General features: G+C 37.9%; 1 protein-coding gene and 1 long non-coding RNA gene across 3 annotated transcripts in view; one reads left to right on the forward strand and one right to left on the reverse strand.

Moving 5' to 3' along the window:
- The window catches only part of LOC129045374 (uncharacterized), a 45,810-nt gene extending 44,542 nt beyond the window's left edge, over nucleotides 1-1,268 (forward strand). For both annotated transcript variants that reach the window (XR_010409577.1, XR_008505032.2), the window contains one exon: nucleotides 962-1,268. This is a non-coding gene — a long non-coding RNA (uncharacterized LOC129045374). The remainder of the gene's footprint in view (nucleotides 1-961) is intronic.
- Nucleotides 1-3,481, reverse strand: part of PIK3CA (phosphatidylinositol-4,5-bisphosphate 3-kinase catalytic subunit alpha) — an 87,712-nt gene extending 84,231 nt beyond the window's left edge. Inside the window, exon 1 of the mRNA XM_045903352.3 lies at nucleotides 3,091-3,481. The gene's annotated coding sequence lies outside the window, so the exon portion shown is untranslated. The remainder of the gene's footprint in view (nucleotides 1-3,090) is intronic.
- Between the last annotated feature and the right edge of the window lie 15,742 nt (nucleotides 3,482-19,223).

The raw sequence follows: 19,223 nt of genomic DNA on the forward strand, positions 1-19,223 counted from the left end.
GAACTTTAAAACAAACAAATCACAGATGTCTGGGTCCTATCTCAGACCAATTACATCAGAATCTCTGGGAATGAGACCCTGGTATTGGTATTTAAAAAAAAAAAAGCTAACTAGATGATTCTAATGTGTAGCCAGGATTGAAAACTACTGTTTAAGCTATATAGGGAATTTAAAATATATACTTATTACTGGAAATAAAGAAAAAGGTGATCTTAAGTAATTAACTTCTCTGGCCCTTAGGATGAAGCAGGTTAGAGGTAGCTTGATATAGTAAAATGAGTCAGAAAACACTGGTTTTGTCAATGAGTCTGTCACCTAACACCTGTGACCCTAGATTAAAATGTCATTTCTCAGAGATAGTAATACTGCCTGCCTACAGGAGTGCTGTAACTCAAGACAACACTTAAGAAAACAGCCTGATAACTGCTAATAAAATATGAACCACAATATTCCATGATTTATGCTGCTAAAAGTGCACAATTTTTTTTAATAGATTTTATTTATTTATTTATTTGTGAGAGAGAGAATGAGAGAGAGCACATGAGAGGGGGGAGGGTCAGAGGGAGAAGCAGACTCCCTGCAAAGTGCACAATTTTAAAGATCATAAATATTTTTACCAAAGATGAGATCTTTTATGATGCTTAAGGAACGCATTTCACTTAAAGAATCACAACTATCTTGGAATTCAAGATATTAAAATAATAAAATAGAGAACCGATCCTTTTAATGCTACTCTACTTACTAAAGAGATCAACTGGGATTAAGTTAGCTCTTTTCAAATAAACAGATCAACAGAGCAAATGCCCTTTAATGGTAACAACAAATGTTAAAACTCTTTGTTCAGTAAAGGGCTCTAATCAGGAAAGTTACACACAAACTGTTTTAGGAAAAATGTTACTATGATCTATCTTCTTAGCAAGTATTTTACTTATAAACCTAGGTGTTTTGTTTTGTTTTTAAGGGACTACTTATTTGGGATGGAGAGGATCTTATCCTGACAGGAAGGAAGCTCTGCCTCCAGAAGGACTGTTCCATACACAGAGCCAGGCAAAGTCACTGTTCTTTCAGTCTCCCTTTTACATATATCCAGCCCCAGGAGAATATACACATTCATGCAGTAATCTTCCAGTTCAAGTACAGTATTGTATCAAGTGACATCTTTCATGCTATATCCAATTTATTTAAAATTTAAAAACTTTATATAAAAACACTGTCCTGCATTTACATGTGGTTCATTTTTAATTCTTCAAATAAAACTGACAGAAATGCCTTTCAAACTTTATACTTGCAGTCAATTGGATATTAAGTTAATATTCATTTACTTTCTTGCTATTTCCTCCACGGAGCTATTACTATTATGATGTGCTATCATTTCTTTCAATCACCTATCTTGTGAAGAAATTTTATAAAGATAAAAAATGCACAAGAAACTTTTGAAAAAAGTTATGGATGACATTTTGATTTCATCGCAAAACACGAGACAAGAAAACTTAAAAAACAAGCACCAACACACACACACACACACTCTCTCTCTCTCTCTCCCTCTCTCTTTCTCTCTCTACTGGGCCCTCTTCAGATAATTTTGGTTGATGACACTGCAGAACAGTTAATCTGATAATTGAAATTTTCCATAACATGTGATGTTTAGCTAGAGATCTATGCTGTCAACCAGAATTCAACACTTCAGTTAAAAAATCTTAAAACTTGAATACACAGACATACTAACAAATTCTTACACTGCAGTTGCTTCAAGGGCCTCTTAATAAAGACAAAGTATTCTGATTTATCTAAATTAAATTAGCAACATGGTATCTTAAGTGTTTTTCAGGTCTTTTCTCAACATCATCACACAATCCAGCATAAAAGCAAATTTGTAAACAAATACCTCCGAGAATCTATTATCTAAGGAGGAAAGCATGCGACCAATACTGCCTGCAGTGGTTCAAATGTGGCCACTGAAATCATCCGACTTGAGTTACCAGGAGTTTATCTACCCAAGTTTTCGAGGGGTTCTCCCAGGCCCCACAAACTAGATTGAAAACATCATCTCGAAAACCCATGTACCGAATGTGCACAAAGGCGCTGGAATGAGGAAGCTTTTCTAAAACGAAATCACAACTCTTATCATTAAAGAATATGCGGGCTGTTTTCCTCAAAGCCCCCCTTGTTGCGCTCCCTTATCCTTCGTATAGCTATGTAAACAGTTCCCTAGTTATTGACATCTAAGAAAATGGCTTTCAATTCCTAAGTCTGGGAACTAGCCACCATCACCACTATTCCTTTAGCATCCTAAAATAAACCCCTCAAGCCGCGGTCAAAACACAGGCTGAACGTCTGGTGTTTACATAGTCCAATCCTGGGCGTACCCTACCTTTCTGAACCACTTAGGAGCTATGAAACGGGCATCAATAATAGACTTAGTAAAGACACAAATCACGAGACAATGTCTCAGGTCTATGAATGAAGATCCAATAGGTCTGATTGTCTCGGTTAAAAGGAAAAAAACAACCTCGAGAGGAAGGGTGGGAGGGGAACTGCGGGGTGGGGAGAGCGGTTTTCCTTCCCTGCCCCAGCCGGGCGATTTAAACTCAGCGTGAGGCAAACGCAGGGTCGCCGGGCTGGCGGGGCCGGAGTCCTGGGGCATGACAGCCCCTACGGAACAGCTCGCGGCTCCGCCAGGGTCCCTCACGCCGCGGTGCTCGCGGCAGCCCCGCCACCCGCGGGCCCGGTGGGCGTGCAAGGGTGAGGGGGACCGAGCTACCGCGACCGGGGCGGCGGCCCTGGGTGCACTTCCTCAGATTCCAGCCGCCCCATCCCAAAAAACGAGGGAGGAAGGAAACCTGGAGCGAGGCGGCAGCCAGGGGGGAAAGGAGAGTAAGCGGCGAGCCCTCGCCTCTGCATCTGGGTGAGGCCAGCGGCAGGCGGGGAACGGGGAGCGGCGATCACAGGCGAACTCCGCCGCGGGCCGACGCTGAGAGACGACCCGTGGGTAGCCCCCGCCCAATACCACGGGCGCGCCGGAGAGGCCCCCACACCGACCCGTTCCCATCCCGGCCGCGCCCGCTCCCGGCAGGTCCGCGCTCTACTCACGCTCGGGGCTCCTCCAGGCTCCGCGGCTCCAACCGCATCGGGTCCCAGCCCCGCGGGCGGCGGCGGCGGCGGCGGCGCCGAGGGAGAGGAGAGCGGGCGGCACGGCCCCCGCCTCCCGGCCCCTCTCCCCCGCCGCTCCGGAGCTGCCCGGCCGGGCCCGAGCCCTGCCTCGCCGGCGGCCCCAGCCCCAGCGGCCGCGGCAGCAGCAGCCCAAGACCTCAGCGGCCGCAGCGGCGGCACCGGAACTGCCGCTTTCTCCTTCTAGCTCCCTCTCCTCTCTAGCCCCCGCCACACGCCCCCGCCCCCGTCTCCTTTCTCTGTCACCCTGTTTTTTTTTCCTTTTGTTTCCAGAATAAACTTTATTGGTCTCTTTTTCCGCTCACATCGTGTAAACAAACAACGAACTCTTCCCCACCCCCTCGACTCCCCCCCTCCTCGGGCAGAGGAGGGTTAGAGCTGAGGAGGGGCTGAGCCTACAATACCCCGGAAGCAGATGTCCAAAGGAGGGGAAGTGAAATTGCTGAGACCGGGAGGGGGAAGTGGGCAAATCGGGTAACAGTGTGCCAGTGCGCCTGCGCCTTGCTTTTCCGCCCGAAGTTCGGGTGGCGGAGGGGTGCTTTTCTGTGGAGCTTGGGTTTATGCCCCGTCTTTTGCAGCAGTGAGACTGTTGTGTCATCCTAGGACGGCATATGTGTTGTGTATCTGTTTCCACGGGAACTAGGCAGGCTAGGGTAGAGATATAGGAGTATTGGGATCGAGTGAGTTGCTTCACTTTCACTCCCGTAGAGGAAATGAGATTTCCTCTTGTTTGGGGGAGAGAGAAGGGGCCCCGGTGGTTCACCGCCGCTGTCAGTGGCTAACGCAAACTGGTTATGGAACTAGAAAGGAGGCATTTTAGGAATAGTTGCTGCGCGTCCTTCTGCCGATGTAAAGTTAAGTTACAGCCCAAATCGGAAGAGGAATACACTGCCATTGCCCTCTGCCATCCTTTGACTCACTCCGGGGAGACCTTTTGCAATGCTTTTTAATTCAGATCTGAATCAGCTTGTAGGATTCAATTCTGACTTGAGAAGAAGAGCTTTTTTCGTGTAGTGTCCGAAGTGCACGGAGACTTCAGAAAAGCCATCTTAGCTATAGATTAGATTCAAGTTTTGGTGCTGCGTGCCGCAGAAGCCCACTCCTCCACCCCTTTCTTTGAAAGTAATGGGATCTGTTGCCTTTTGAGATCCCGGCTAGTAAGGGTCCAGTGTTTTGAGTGTTTCTCCCCCTGGTGGTTTTTCATTGTATTGAAAAGACACAGGAGCGTGATTGGAAGTCTGCAATACAAGTCCTAAACATCCGTTCTTGAATTTTTAGGTAGAGGACTTGGAAGTGATCCACCCTAGAGAGGTTACAGTGTCATTTGTCATCCAAGAGCAAAAACCTGACCAATAAGCAATTTTTGCTCGAACACCACACGTCCGTACGCAATCGTAAATGAGATTCATTCCTTTATATTGTCAAAGTTTCATTTGACTATTTCTTGTTGTCTTTCTTTTCTTAAGCTCTGGTTTTCATTTCACATTCCAGGGGTCTATGTTTCTAAATATTTTCCTTGAACAGGGGTTTGTTTTTTTTCCGGCAGTTTCAGGACACGATGTTACTTACTCCAGAGCAGGGAATTTAAGGGCGGGGGGTAGGGGGGGAGAGTGAGAAAATAACATTGAATCAGGAGTCAAAGTAAACCCTAAGGCAGCATTTCGAAAACTGTGTTTCCATTCCAGGCACAGAGTTTTGTGAGATATTAATAGGTAGTCTTTGCTAGGTATATTTTTCCTTCTAAAATTTATTTTTAAACAAGAAAATGCTAATTACATTGTATAATTTTTGTTATGTGATGATAGACACTTACGAAATCGTATCATAGCAGAAAATGCCATACCTGGTACTTGAATGCATGATTATTCACTTTGCAGTAATACCATTTATTGCCCGATTCTCAGTTGATGCATTTGGTTTATTTGGTGACTAATGATCTATCATGTGTTTTATCTTGCTTTCAAAGGTGTTTGCACTATTATTCAGGTATACGGTATGTTAGACATCTATATGACAAAACTCATTGCTCATGTGTCCTGTAGCTATAGGAAGAATTTTTTTTTTTTTTAAAGATTTTATTTATTTGACAGAGAGAGACACAGCGAGAGAGGGAACACAAGCAGGGGGAGTGGGAGAGGGAGAAGCAGGCTCCCCGCAGAGCAGGGAGCCCAATGCGGGACTCGATCCCAGGACTCTGGGATCATGACCTGAGCTGAAGGCAGTCGCTTAACCAACTGAGCCACCCAGGCGCCCAGGAAGAATTTTTTTAAAAAGATTGATTGATTGATTTGACATAAAGAAACACAGCGAGAGAGGGAACACAAGCAAGGGGAGTGGGAGAGGGAAAGCAGGCTTCCCGCCGAGCAGGGAGCCCAATGCCGGCTCCATCCCAGAACCCTGGGACCATGACCTGAGCCCAAGGCAGACGCTTAACATTGAGCCACCCAGGCGTCCCTGTAGGAAGAATGTTTTAAAGGAAAAGTTGAAGTAGCAATTCTCAGACTGTCAAACCAAAAATGGAATACTTCAGAATTTAAGAATTGCATTCTAAGTTTTTCAAAGTTAGAAGGTGAAATGTCCAAGATGAAACAATTATTTTATTCTAACATATAGAAAATGTAACAGCTACTTGCCTTTTGGATTTATTTCCATTGAAAATAAAGATAACTGATACTCAGAAGTGCACCAAAACATTCTCTAACAGCGCTTAAGTCATTGCTGAGCTTTGAAGTCACTTGAAAACAAGAATCAGTTTGGTTGTTTAACAATGTACTCTGGATGTATAAAATTGCCAAGTTCAACAGTGAAAACGCACCAAGGGATTACAAAGTGAGCTACTGTATAGCACTTTTCGATTCAGTTATGGTCAGAAAACATAAAATTTAAGTTCTTTTCAATTTGTTAAGTTTGTTTTGCCCCAAAATATCTTACTGAATGTGCCATTTGCACTTATAAAAGATCATTTTATGTGCATTGTTGGGTGGAATGTTCTATAAATGTCAATTATATCAGGTTGGTTTATAATGCTGTTAGGTCTTCTATATGCTTACTGGTTTTCTCTACCAGTTCTATCAATTTCTGGGAGAGGACCATTATGTCTCCAGCCATAATTGCGGATTTGTCTATTTCTCCTTTCACTTCTATGTATTTTTGCTATATATTGTATATTTTGAAGCTCTGCTGTTAGGTGCACACACATTTAGAGTTATGTTTTTGATGAATTGACTCTTTTTAACATTATGTACTGTATCTCTTTGTCCCTCATAATAGCCTTGTTCTGAAATCTATTTTGTCTGATATTAATATAGTCACTCCAGCTTTCTTTTGATTAGTGTTCCCATGATATATGTTGGTCTCTCTTTTTATTCATCTATGTTGTTATATTTAAAATGGGTAACTTGTAGACAACACATAGTTGGGGCTTTTTTAAAAAAATTTATTCCAATCTGAAAATATCTTTTTATAATTGCTATGGTTAGATGATTTACATTTAATATAATTGTTGATATGGTTGGATTTTGGCCTACCATTTTATTATTTGTTTTCTGTTTGTTCTTTATGTTTTTTCTGTTTCTACTTTGCTGCATTCTTCTGAATTATTTGAATATTTTTAATTTTACATTTTAATTTGTATGTTGTCTTTTTGGACATCATTCTCTCTTTTGTATTTGCTCTATGGCTTACCATATATGTACATAAACTTTCACAGTCTACTGAGTGTTAGTATTCCATCACTTCAAGTAAATTGTAGAAAGATACTTTGTAGCCATATAGGTCCTCTCCCCTGAATCATTGACTTTTATTTTATAGTTGGTATATCAATTATATTTATATATATGGACACCCCTCCGGATAATTTTTTAATATTTGCTTTCAACAGTTATACATATTTTAGAGAATTTAAGCAGAAAAACAGTCTTTTATATTTACTCACCCATTTCTATTTCTTTTCTTTCATTCCTAAAATTCCATGTTTCCTTCTGGTATCATTTTCCTTTAGCCTAAAGAACTTCCTTTAGCATTTCCCTTAGAATAGGTCTACCCGTGACAAATTCTCTTAGCTTCCCTTCCTTTGAGGATATGTTTATCTTGTTTTTGTTCCTAAGGGATATGTTAGCTGGTTATAGAATTCTGGGTTAACAGGTTTTTTTCCCCCTATGATTTTAGAGATGCTTTTCTACTCTCCTTTGGCTCTACCTGCAGTTGTTCAAATAGTTTTCCCCCATATGTAATTTGTCATTTTTCTCTAGATTATTTCCATATTTAACATTTTTTCTTTCAGTGGTTTATGATGTGTCTAGGTGTTTTTTTCTGAGTTTATTCTACCTGGGTTTGCTGAGTTCTTGAATTTGAAAATTTATATATTTTGCTAAATTTGGGAAGTTTTCAGCAATTATTTCTTCAAATATTTTCCTACCCCAATTTCTTTCTCCTCTTCTGGGAATCCAAAGACAAGAATGTCAGACATTTTGATATTGTCCTACCTGTCTTTAAGGCTCTGTCCATTGTTTTCAATCTTATCTATCTCTCATATTGGATAATTTCTATTGATCTGTCTTCTAGTTCACTTACTTTTGTCTCTGTTATATCCATTTCTCCATCTCTCATATTGGATAATTTCTATTGATCTGTCTTCTAGTTCACTTACTTTTGTCTCTGTTATATCCATTTCTGCTCGGGAAATTTTAAAATTTCAGATATTATATTTTTCAATTCTTAATTTTCTAACTGGCTATGGTTTCTATATCTCTGCTAAGAACCTGTATTTTTCCATTCATAAATTTGTTTGTCCTTACCTCAGGAAGAATAGTTAGTAATACCTTGCAGATATTTTTATGAGGTTCAGTGGGAGAAATAGCCCTTAAGGGAAGAATAGCCAATTTTACTGTCTTTAAAAAAATCCAACATTGCTAAGAAAACAAATTTTGCACCTTGACCACAACAGAGACAATTTTCTTTTTTTTTTTTTTTTAATTTTATTTATTTATTTGAGAGAGAGAATGAGAAAGAGAGAGCACGAGAGGGGGGAAGGTCAGAGGGAGAAACAGACTCCCCGCCGAGCAGGGAGCCCGATGCGGGACTCGATCCCGGGACTCCAGGATCATGACCTGAGCCGAAGGCAGTCGCCCAACCAACTGAGCCACCCAGGCGCCCCCAGAGACAATTTTCTTATACTCAATAGCTATGGTTAAAATTAATTCTGTAGTTGCTAAAGATATTTTCAATGCCATTGTATAGTCTAAGGATTTGCACACCACTCTGCTAAAATATTTTTACCTAGGAAACAACAAGAATATGTGTATTTATGCTACCCTTGTAGTTAGTCAAACCAGTTGTGTAGGAAGGATAGGATTGTGAGGTTCTGATAGAAGGGCCATTTCAATGTCAGGTAAAACAAATCTTTTAATTTAACCAAGTAATTTTTAGTGTTCCTTAACTCCTACATACCTGAATATTGAAAAACCAGCAGTTTATTTTCTTCTTCCCTTTGGTGAAACATTCTCACGTGAAACAGAATTTTTACATTATGTGACAATAAAAGCAAATTGTAGAGATGAACTTGAGATTGCAATGAGTAAGAGTGTCCACTTCAACAAACATCATTCCTGGCAGTTAGTAGGTTATATGATAATAAGGCAGAAACCTCTGTTCTTATTAAAATGTTGGGTTTTGACAAATGTAGTTTTATAAGAGCTTCCTCATTCAAATGTTATTTTTATTTCTTTAAAAATAATACATAACAATAAAGAAATGTTTAAAGAGAAAAAAAGTATTCCTAAAAGATAAAAGATGATTATTTTTACTTCTGTGTGCATCTTCCTAGTCTTTTTTTCCCAATGTATACCCACCAAAATTATTTTCCAAAGTAAGTAACCAAAAATTACAAACAACTTAAATAGTAATCAGCAGTAAAAAGGAGCAAACTACTGATACATGCAACAATTTGGATGGATCTCCAGAGATTCACCTTTTGTAGATGATTTATTGTGCCTCTTTGCCATTTTCCTGGTCTCTTCATTTATTTGAAGTGCTGTATTTTTCATGTAATAAATTCCTATATGTATCTGAATCTGTTTCTGGATTTACTGTGTTCCATTAATCTCTGTCCATGCTAGCGTGGCAGTATTTGAATTATGGTAGCTTTATTATTCATTTTGATATCTGATAGGTCAATTCAGTTCTCACTATTCTCTTAAAAAATGTATTGACTAACCTTTTTGAGAAATTTTAAATTCAGTAAACTACAAAAAAAAAAAAATAATATAACAACACCAATTTTCCTGCTACCCAGAATTAACAATTGTTTAACAGTCTGTTATACTTGAGTGAAATTAATTGTTTTACATCAAAGAAATAAACATTGCAATAAAGCTGAAGTATAATTTGACCCCTACCCAAGTTCCATTCCAATTTCTCTTCCCCAGAACCAAACACTATTTTTAATTTGGTATTTTTCCTTCTTAGTTTTACCTGTATTTTTCATACTTTTGCCTACCTATATCTAGGAACAAGAAAAAGTATTATCATGTGGTACTTTTACAGCCTTTTTTACTCAACATTATCTTTTTTTTTTAAAGATTTAATTTATTTATTTGACAGAGAGAGACACAGCGAGAGAGGGAACACAAGCAGGGGGAGTGGGAGAGGGAGAAGCAGGCTTCCCGCTGAGCAGGGAGCCCAATGTGGGGCTCGATCCCAGGACCCTGGGATCATGACCTGAGCCGAAGGCAGATGCTTAACCACTGAGCCACCCAGTCACCCCTCAACATTATCTTTTTGACATATATGTTGATCTAGTTTACCTATTTTAAAGGCTTGGTACACTTATCTCCTCACCCTCAACTCCTATATTCTCTTGGCTTGCTCACTTATTTTTTTTAAGTCTTTATTCCAAATGTCAGTATGGATTTCCCTGTCCATCCTTTGAAACATACACACACTCTTTCCCAGGGCTCCTGTTATCCCTTCCCAGCCTTGCTCTATCGCTCATATTACCATCTAAAATATTATTTACTTCTTAATTTATCATGTCTCCCATGAGCATGTAAGCTGCATAAAGGCAAGGATTTTTGTCTGTATTATTAACTGCTGTTTCCAGTTTTCAGAACAGTGCTTGATGCATAGCAGCCGTTCCGTAAATATTTGTTGAATGAACAAATGAATTTTAGTGATATGTCAATCAGTAGACAATTAAGTTATTTTCAATTTCCATATTATTTAAAAATTTCCATATTACAAGCAATGCTAGGTAGCTATCCTTCTATGTCTCATGTATGAATGTAAATTTCTAGGTGGTAGTGTGTGCACATTTTCAATTTTAGATTGCTAAATTGCTTTCCATAGTCACTACACAAATTTACTATTCTATCAGTTGTGAATTTCCCCTTATCTTTCCTAACTATTGATAATGTTAGAGTTTTAAACTTTTGCTAATTATCGAACAAAAACTGACATCCCATCACCAATTTGTTTTCTTTTAACATTATTGCTGTTGAGTTTCCTTCTGTTCTTTTTTTAAAAAAACTTTTAATACAGGGCGCCTGGGTGGCTCAGACGGTTAAGCGTCTGCCTTTGGCTCAGGTCATGATCTCAGGGTCCTGGGATCAAGCCCCGCATCAGGCTCCCTGCTCCTTGGGAGCCTGCTTCTCCCTCTGCCTTTCCCTCTCGCTCTGTCTCTCATGATTAAAAAACAAAACAAAACAAAAAAAACCCCACAAAACGTTTAATGCAGTTACACATGCACATAGTTGAAAAGAATATAATACAAAAAAGATTATATAAAAAAAACAGTAGTTCCCCATAACTTCTATTTTATTTTTGAAGACAAATCCATTAAACTTTTCAGTTATTCCAGAAATTCATATTATAGAACTATTTTGCAATTTCTTGTTTTAGCTCCTTTGAGTAGACACAAATATACTCTTCCCTTATCCTATACTCTCAGTATAATTATAATTTTCAGTTAAAAATTAATATTTACACTATGACTATATTAATATTGTTAACTTCATAGCTAAGTAGTACATGTTTTTCTGTCTTGATATGCCTTTAATTTTCTTGAAGGACATAATTGCATCATTTATCATATGTATAACTTTTCTATATAGCTATTGTTACGTTTTTTCCCCCACTTACACAACAATTATGTCATATGCCTAGTACTAGTTCTCTTCCTCATTGCTCAGATATATCAGATAATACATCAGTTCCACTTGGTCCAAGACCTCTTCCTGGAGCCCTTCATCCTCTTGCTCCAGTCTGGACTGGTTACTTCCTAAGCTCCCGCTATCTGTCATCTGGGACTGCCCTTTGCTATTTCCTATTTTACTGTCTGTGTTTCCTGAGTCCTGTGTTTTCCTCTTTCTCACTACTTCCTCATTTCAGAGGAGTACTCCTCTAGTAGCTTCTTGAGAAAGGGTGAATTGGAAGTAAATTCTTTGAGACTTTGGATATCTGAAAAGGTTTTTATTCTATTCCAGTGGTTTTCAACACTGGTGAATATTAGAATTACAAGGGAGAGCCTTAAAAACAAAAACAAAAAAACCTTCTCAGGCTCTGCCTCAGACCAACTAAATGAGGAGTCTGATATTAGGATCTAATAGTTTTTGAGGAGACTCTAATATGATACCAGAGTTGAGAAACAGATTGCCTTCAACTTGAAATGAAGGTTTGGTTGGATGTGATAAGCAGAATTCTAAGATGGCCCTCAAGATTTCTTCTCCTTAGGGCGCCTGGGAGGCCCAGTCGTTAAGCGCCTGCCTTTGGCTTGTGTCATGTGGGATCGAACCCCCGCGTTGGACTCCCTGCTCCGCGGGAAGCCTGCTTCTCCCTCTCCCACTCCCCCTGCTTGTGTTCCCTCTCTCGCTGTGTCTCTCTCTGTCAAATAAATAATAAAATCTTAAAAAAAAAAAAAAGATTTCTTCTCCTTGATGTACATGACTTGCATAATACCCTTCAATTGAGTGTGGGTGATACTAGTACATATAATGGGATATTATTCCATGAATAAGTTGCTAATCAGTTGAGAGATTATCCTGGTTGAGTCTACCTAATTAGGTGAGTCTTCCAAGAGAGGAATTTATTTATATTTTTCAAGAATCCATTTAATGTCATTTTAATTTTTTTAAATCTTTTTAAAAAAAGATTTTATTTGAGAGAGAGAGCGCGAGCGAGCGAGAAAGTACAAGCGGAAAGAGGGGCAGGGAGGGGGAGAAGCAGGCTCCTCGCTGATCAGGGAGCCAGACACTATGACAGCGGCTGGCCCCATGTCAGGACCCCAGGATCATGACCTGAGCCAAAGACAGATGCTTAACTGAGTCACCCAGGTGCCCCGATTTAAAGTCATTTTTAGATGGGAATTTGGAGGGAGAGGAATTAGACTTCTATAGTCAATGTGCCATCTGGCTTCTATTTCAATGTATTATTCTTCTTGATAGGAATTTATAATCAGTTTTCTATGTTATTCTAACTGACCTACCCATCTACAGACATGGGAATTTATTTAGAATTGCATTAAATCTATAGGTTAATTTGAGAGGAACTGATATCTTTATAATACTAAGTCTTTTGTTCTGGAATTATTTATTTATTCAAATGTTTTTTGATTTAGTTCAGTAAATTACCACCAGCTTCTTCATATAGAGCTTGTATATGTCCTGTAATCTTGATAGATATTTCATCTTTTTTTTTTGCTCTAGGGGATAGAACCTTACTCAAACCTCCCCATTACATTTTTTAAACTGATTATAGAAAAGATTTGTATATTTATTTTTTATCTGATCACCTTAATAAACTACTGCAAGTTCTAAAAAATATAGTTGATTGTTTTATTTAAATGTGTATAAACCTAATTTGTAAATGTGTATCATGTTTTATAATAAAAATTTGAGATGAAAGCTATTTTACTAAGCTTGATAAATTTTGTTAATAAATATTATTTCTTTGTTTTCTTGGAGCAATTATTATGTGAAAATTTTTTTCTGTTTCCCTTTTATGAAAGTAAGCATTATACATTGGAAGTTCCTCTTGATGGAGATATATTCACATACCTTCATTTGAGAAATATTCTGTAATCAAATAAATTTGAAAAATGCTGTCTTGAAATACTCAACACCTAATACAGTGCCAGGCACTTAGCAGTAGCTCAATAAGAACTTACTGTATAAATGAATGTATTCAGACTCCTAACCATCTTTCCTTCAGGCTTATTCTCTAAACTCAGACAGATGGGATATGTTTTCTAAAAACTCTCCAAGGTGAAAATTTTATAACATCCCTAGATCCTATGTTAGTGTTTAACAAACCTCAATGTCAGGAAACTTCCTTACCCTAGGGCTATTTTGCTGTAGTTTAAGTCATTTCCTTTTATTCTTCCTTTAGTGCTGTTAGAGAACAGGTTACCAATCCTTGTGTATAAATCTCAGAAGAATGTTACATGGAACTAAAATTTAGTTTAAGATGTGCTTTAAAAATTCTTTTCTCCTCCCTCCACCATGACTCTATAAAATGAGGAAAATTCTGCCATACATTTTAAAAAGTGGATTAATTTATAGCAGAATATTAGAAAAATATGTCCAACAATTTTAGAGAAAGGAGATACTTAAATATGAAGATGTTTATCTCATTCTCCTCAAAACTCTTTAAATCAATGATTCTAAGCTTGGCTAATCTTTAAAAATGCCTGAGGAACTTAATAGGTATAAAGATTTTTAGTCCCCTTTGCAAACATATTGAATTTGAATACCAGATGGGTGGTGCTTGGAAACTTGTAATTAAAAAAAAAAATCTATTCTAGAAGCTTTCAGTATCTCTTCTTTATTTCTAGTGTTACCATGTTTTCGTTTGGGTCATTTTTTATACTTTGTACTAGGCAGTAAGGAAGCCCTTTTATAAAGTTGGAGATTTGTATCTTTTGAGTCTGGGAAAATTTTGTCTTTAATTATTTTCCCCCTTTTGTTTTCTTTGTTTTCTCTTTCTGAAATTCCAACTAGTTGGAAATTTGAGCTTCTGGATTAAAGCTCTATTTTTCATCCCATTTTTCATATGGTAGCCATCTCTGATTTTTGTCAATTTTTCTCAACTTTACCTTTTAGTGCTTCTATTGAATTTTTATTTTGATGGTCATACTTTGGTCATATTTAATTTCCTGGAGCTATTCTTCTTCTTGTGTGGTGATTTAAAGTATGTCCACAAATTCTTTGATGCTCCCCTCAGAAAATAGAGCCAAATAATACTACCTGTGAATATGGGCTGGACTTAGTGACCTGCTTCTAGTGAGTAGAAAAAAAGTACAAGTGATAGTGTGTGACTTTTGGATACCAGGTCATAAGGGCACTATGGCTTTCTTATTGTTCTTTTCTGGATTACTTTCTCTGGGGGAATCCAGTTGCTATGTTGTAAGAACACAAATGGTGTTGTGGAAAGTTTCATGTAGTGAGGAACTGAGGTCTTCTGCCAACAGCCATGTAGTGAGCCATCTTAAAGAGGATCCTCTAGCCCCTGTCAAGGTCTCAGAGAATTGCAGTCCCAGTCGACAGCTTGACTACAATCTCATGAGGGACCCTGAGCCAGAACCATCTGCTAAATTGCTTCCAGATTTTTGATCCACAGAAAATGTGTGAAATAGTAAATGTTTGTTGCAAGTTGCTAAGTTTTGGAGTAATTTGTCATGCAGCAATAGATAAGTAACATATCTTGCCTCTAAGTGTTCCTTTTTATAGCATCCTATTCTTGTTTCATAAATGCTTATCTTCTATAATTTTGCAGCACATTAATAATTTTTATTTGTTTATTTTAAATTTCTTTTCCTCACTTCATTGTCTCTTTTTTTCCTCCAAGTTTTTGTTTAAATTCCAGTTAGTTTACAGTGTAATATTAGTTTCAGGTGTAGAATTTACTGATTCAACACTTACATACATCACCCAGTGCTCATCATGGCAAGTGCAGTCCTTAATATCCATCACCCATTTAACCCATCCCCCTACCCACCTCCCCTCTGGTAACCATTAATTTGTTCTCTATAATTAAGAGCCTGTTTCTTGGTTTCTTTCTCTCTCTCTTTCTCCTCTTTTTCTCTTTGCTCATTTGTTTTGTTTCTTAAATTCCACATGTGAGTGAAATCTATGGTATTTGGCTTTCTCTGACTGACTTTCACTTAGCATAATATTCTCTAGCTCCATTCATGTTGTTGCAAATGGCAAGATTTCATTCTTTTTTAAGGCTGAGTACTATTCCATTGTGCACATATATATATACACACATACATACACACACACACACACACACCACCTCTTCTTTATCCATTCATCGATCGATGGACATTTGGAGTCTTTCCATAATTTGGCTATTGTTGATAAAGCTGCTATAAACATTGAGGTGCATATATCTGTTCAAATTAGTATTTTTGTATCCTTTGGGTAACTACCTAGTAATGCAATTGCTGGGTTGTAGGGTAATACTATTTTTAACTTTTTGAGGAAACGCCATACTGTTTTCCAGAGTGGCTGCCCCAGTTTGCATTCCCACCAACAGTGTAAGAGGGTTCCCCTTTCTCTGCACCCTTGCCAACACCTGTTTTTTTCCTGTGTTGTTAATTTTATTTATTTATTTTTAAAAGATTTTATTCATTTAAGAGAGAGCAAGTGCAGGGGGAGGGGCAGAGGGAGAGAGAATCTCAAGCAGATTCCACACTGAGCATGGACCCTGAGGCAGGGCTCTATCCCAAGACCCCAAGATTGTGACCTGAACTGAAATCAAGAGTCTGAGACTCAACTGACTGAACCACCCTAGTGCCCCTCCTGTGTTGTTCATTTTAGCCATTCTGACAAGTGTGAGGCGATATCTCATTGTAGTTTTGATTTGTATTTCCCTGAGATGAGTGATGTTGAGCATCTTTTCGTGTATCTGTTGGCCATCTGGATATCTTCTTTGGAGAAATGTCTATTCATGTCTTCTGCCCATTTTTTAACTGGATTATTTGTTTGGGTGCTGAGTTTGATAAGTTCTTTATGGATTTTGGATACTATGTCCTCTCCCATTCCGTAGATTGCCTTTTAGTTTTGTTGATCGTTTCCTTTGCTGTGCAGAAGCTTTTTATCTGGATGAAGTCCCAATCTTTGCTTTTGTTTTCTTTGCCTCAGGAGACATATCTAGTAAGAAGTTGTTCCAGCTGGTGTCAAAGAGGTTACTTGCCTGTGTTCTCCTCTAGGATTTTAATGGTTTTCTATCTCACATTTAGGTCCTTAATCCATTTTGAATTTATTTTTGTGTATGGTGTAAGAAAGTGGTTCAGTTTCATTCTTCTGCATGTTGCTGTCCAGTTTTCCCAACACCATTTGTTGAAGAGACTGTCTTTTTCCCATCGGATATTCTTTCCTGCTTTGTCGAAGATTAGTTGACCATATACTTGAAGGGCCATTTTTGGGCTTTCTATTCTGTTCCACTGATCTATGTGTCTGTTTTTGTGCCAGTACCATACTGCCTTGATCACTGCAGTTTTGTAATATAGCCGTTAAGTCTGGAATTGTGATGCCTCCAGCCTTGCTTTTCTTTTTCAAGACTGCTTTGGCTATTCAGGGTCTTTTGTGGTTCCCTACAAATTTTAGGATTGTTTATTCTAGCTCTGTGAAAAATGCTGGTGGTATTTTGATAGGGATTGCATTAAATGTGTAGATTGCTTTGGGTAGGATAGACATTTTAACAATATTTGTTCTTAAAATCCATCAGCATGAATGTTTTTCCATTTCTTTGTGTCATCGTCAATTTCCTTCATCAGTGTTTTATAGTTTTCAGAGTACAGATCTTTTACCTATTTGGTTAGGTTTATTCCTAGGTAACTTATATTTTTTGGTGCAACTGTAAATGGGATTGATTCCTTGATTTCTCTTTCTGCTGCTTCCTTACTGGTGTATAGAAAACTGCAATGTCTCTAATTCCTTTGAGATTTATTTATTTTTTTTAATTCAGGATAGTTGACAAAAAGCCAAAGAAATGGAAGGGGATACAGATTCTAGGAGTGAAGTAGGTGGTGGTGGGGGGGTGGAGAGGAGGCAAACAAATGGCAAGTGTCTTCTACAGGAATCAAGAAAAGTAAAGTTGGAGGAAAAGATTGAATATCCTATAAGAGAAAGAGATATATGAATATATTCTAGAAACTTTTTTGTCTGTTTGTTTTGCTCATAATTTCATCACCTATCACTGCATTCAAATTCCATAATCCACACCATCTTTGGCAAAGATTTTTATTATAGTGTAAGTTAGAAGTACTTAATGGTGATTTTACATTATTTTACTTGAATTTCCCTGTTCCTAAAGCTGTATGATTGAAAAACCAAGAAGTTACATGGCTCTGTTAAGAAAATCTACATGTTATTTGTATAATAGATCGGGTGTTGAATTAGTATGACAGTGGTTTCCAGACAAAGCTAAAGGTCAGTGGAATCACTGGAGACCCCATCACTGTCTATGAGTTTGAGTAAGTTTCCCAAATTTTAAGAGCCTCTTTTGTAATATGGGAATATTAATGGTATCTACTTTAGGGGTGTTATAAAGATTTAATCAAGTAATCCTTAGAATAGTGTCTGGCACAGTGTTCTGTGCCTGTCTGTTCCCCTCTTCTCCTTTTGCTTTCCCTTACTCTCTTCTTTCTTTTCCTCCTATTCTCATTCTTCTTCTCTGTTTCTGCTTTTCTTCCTTGACCTCATATTTCTCTTCAGTATTAATATTATAAAACAATGTATTCTTATGAAACTTGAATCTGTCTTGCAGGCACTTCTGGCTTTTTGGCCACTTTCACAAGTCTTATCCATATGTTACCACATCACATTATAAAATATTGGTACCTATTTGTAAGTTATAATCAGACCTCTAACATAGAAGCTTGATTTCCTGTAACACACCCAAATCTCTTAACAAAATTTTACAGAAGGCCTACTCTGTGAAAGAGACTGTGCTGGATAGCTGCTATATAAAAACACTGCTCATAGTCTAGTGGAGGAGACAGTCAACTATAACACAGAACTCTCCACGATTACAGGCATTCTCAGAATTCTGTGACAACATGGAAGAGGGACCTCTGCTTTGCTTGTGATGGTCATTGAAGCCTTGGCAAAGAGAAAGCACTCGAAAGGGGTGATAGTGGAGTGTGTATGTGGGGCATTGGACATAATTCCAGATATAGAACATCATATACAAACTACAGAGGTATGAACTCTCGTGTTGTGATTGGAAACTAGCAAGTAACTGAATGTGAAATCTGAGGACCTACTATATATCAGTTATATAGTAAACAGGGAGTATTCAAAGACCAAAACATTGTTCTTGCTTGTAAAGAGCAACAAGGAGTCCTCTTATGCTGTTTGAGGATTATAAAATCAGCATGAAGTATTCCCATTGCCCTTTGTAATAGTCAAAGTATTTGTTAGTGTTTTTTTTTGAGTGAAGGAATAAATAAATGGTAAATCTTAAAGAATGTTCAGGAGTCAAGTAGAAGTTTTATTTTTCTTTCTCAAATATTATCATTATTTCTTTATTCACTCCCGTGCTTCAAAATTTATGTGATACTCAAATGTTTTCTTTTATTTGGTCCTTCTAATTACTTGCTGCCACCTAGTGTAATAAAATTGATGTTGTCATTTTTTCCAGTTTTACTGAAAAATAATTGACATACATCATTGTATAAATTTAAGGCATACAGCAAGATGGTTTGATTTACATATATCGTGAAATGATTACCATTGGTTCAGTTAACATCCATCTTCCCATATAGATGCAATAAAAAGAAAAGAAAAAAGGGAAAAAATGTTCTCCTTTTGGTGAGAACTCATAGGACTTGCTCTTTTAACAACTTTTCTATGTATCATACATCAGTGTTCACTATAGTCATCATGTTGTACATTACATCCCTGGTACTTATTTATCATATAACCAGAAGTTTGTACCTTTTGACCACCTTCCTTTATTCCCCTCCGCCACTCTGCCTCTGGGAACTACAAGTCTGATTTTTTTCTATGAATTTTTTCTTTCTTTTTTTTTTTTAGGTTCCACACATAAGTGAG

The sequence above is a fragment of the Mirounga angustirostris genome, unplaced genomic scaffold (assembly GCF_029215605.1).
Source record: "Mirounga angustirostris isolate CCGP_5_RB_7025 unplaced genomic scaffold, mMirAng1.0.hap1 SCAF_1, whole genome shotgun sequence".
NCBI lineage: Eukaryota > Metazoa > Chordata > Mammalia > Carnivora > Phocidae > Mirounga > Mirounga angustirostris.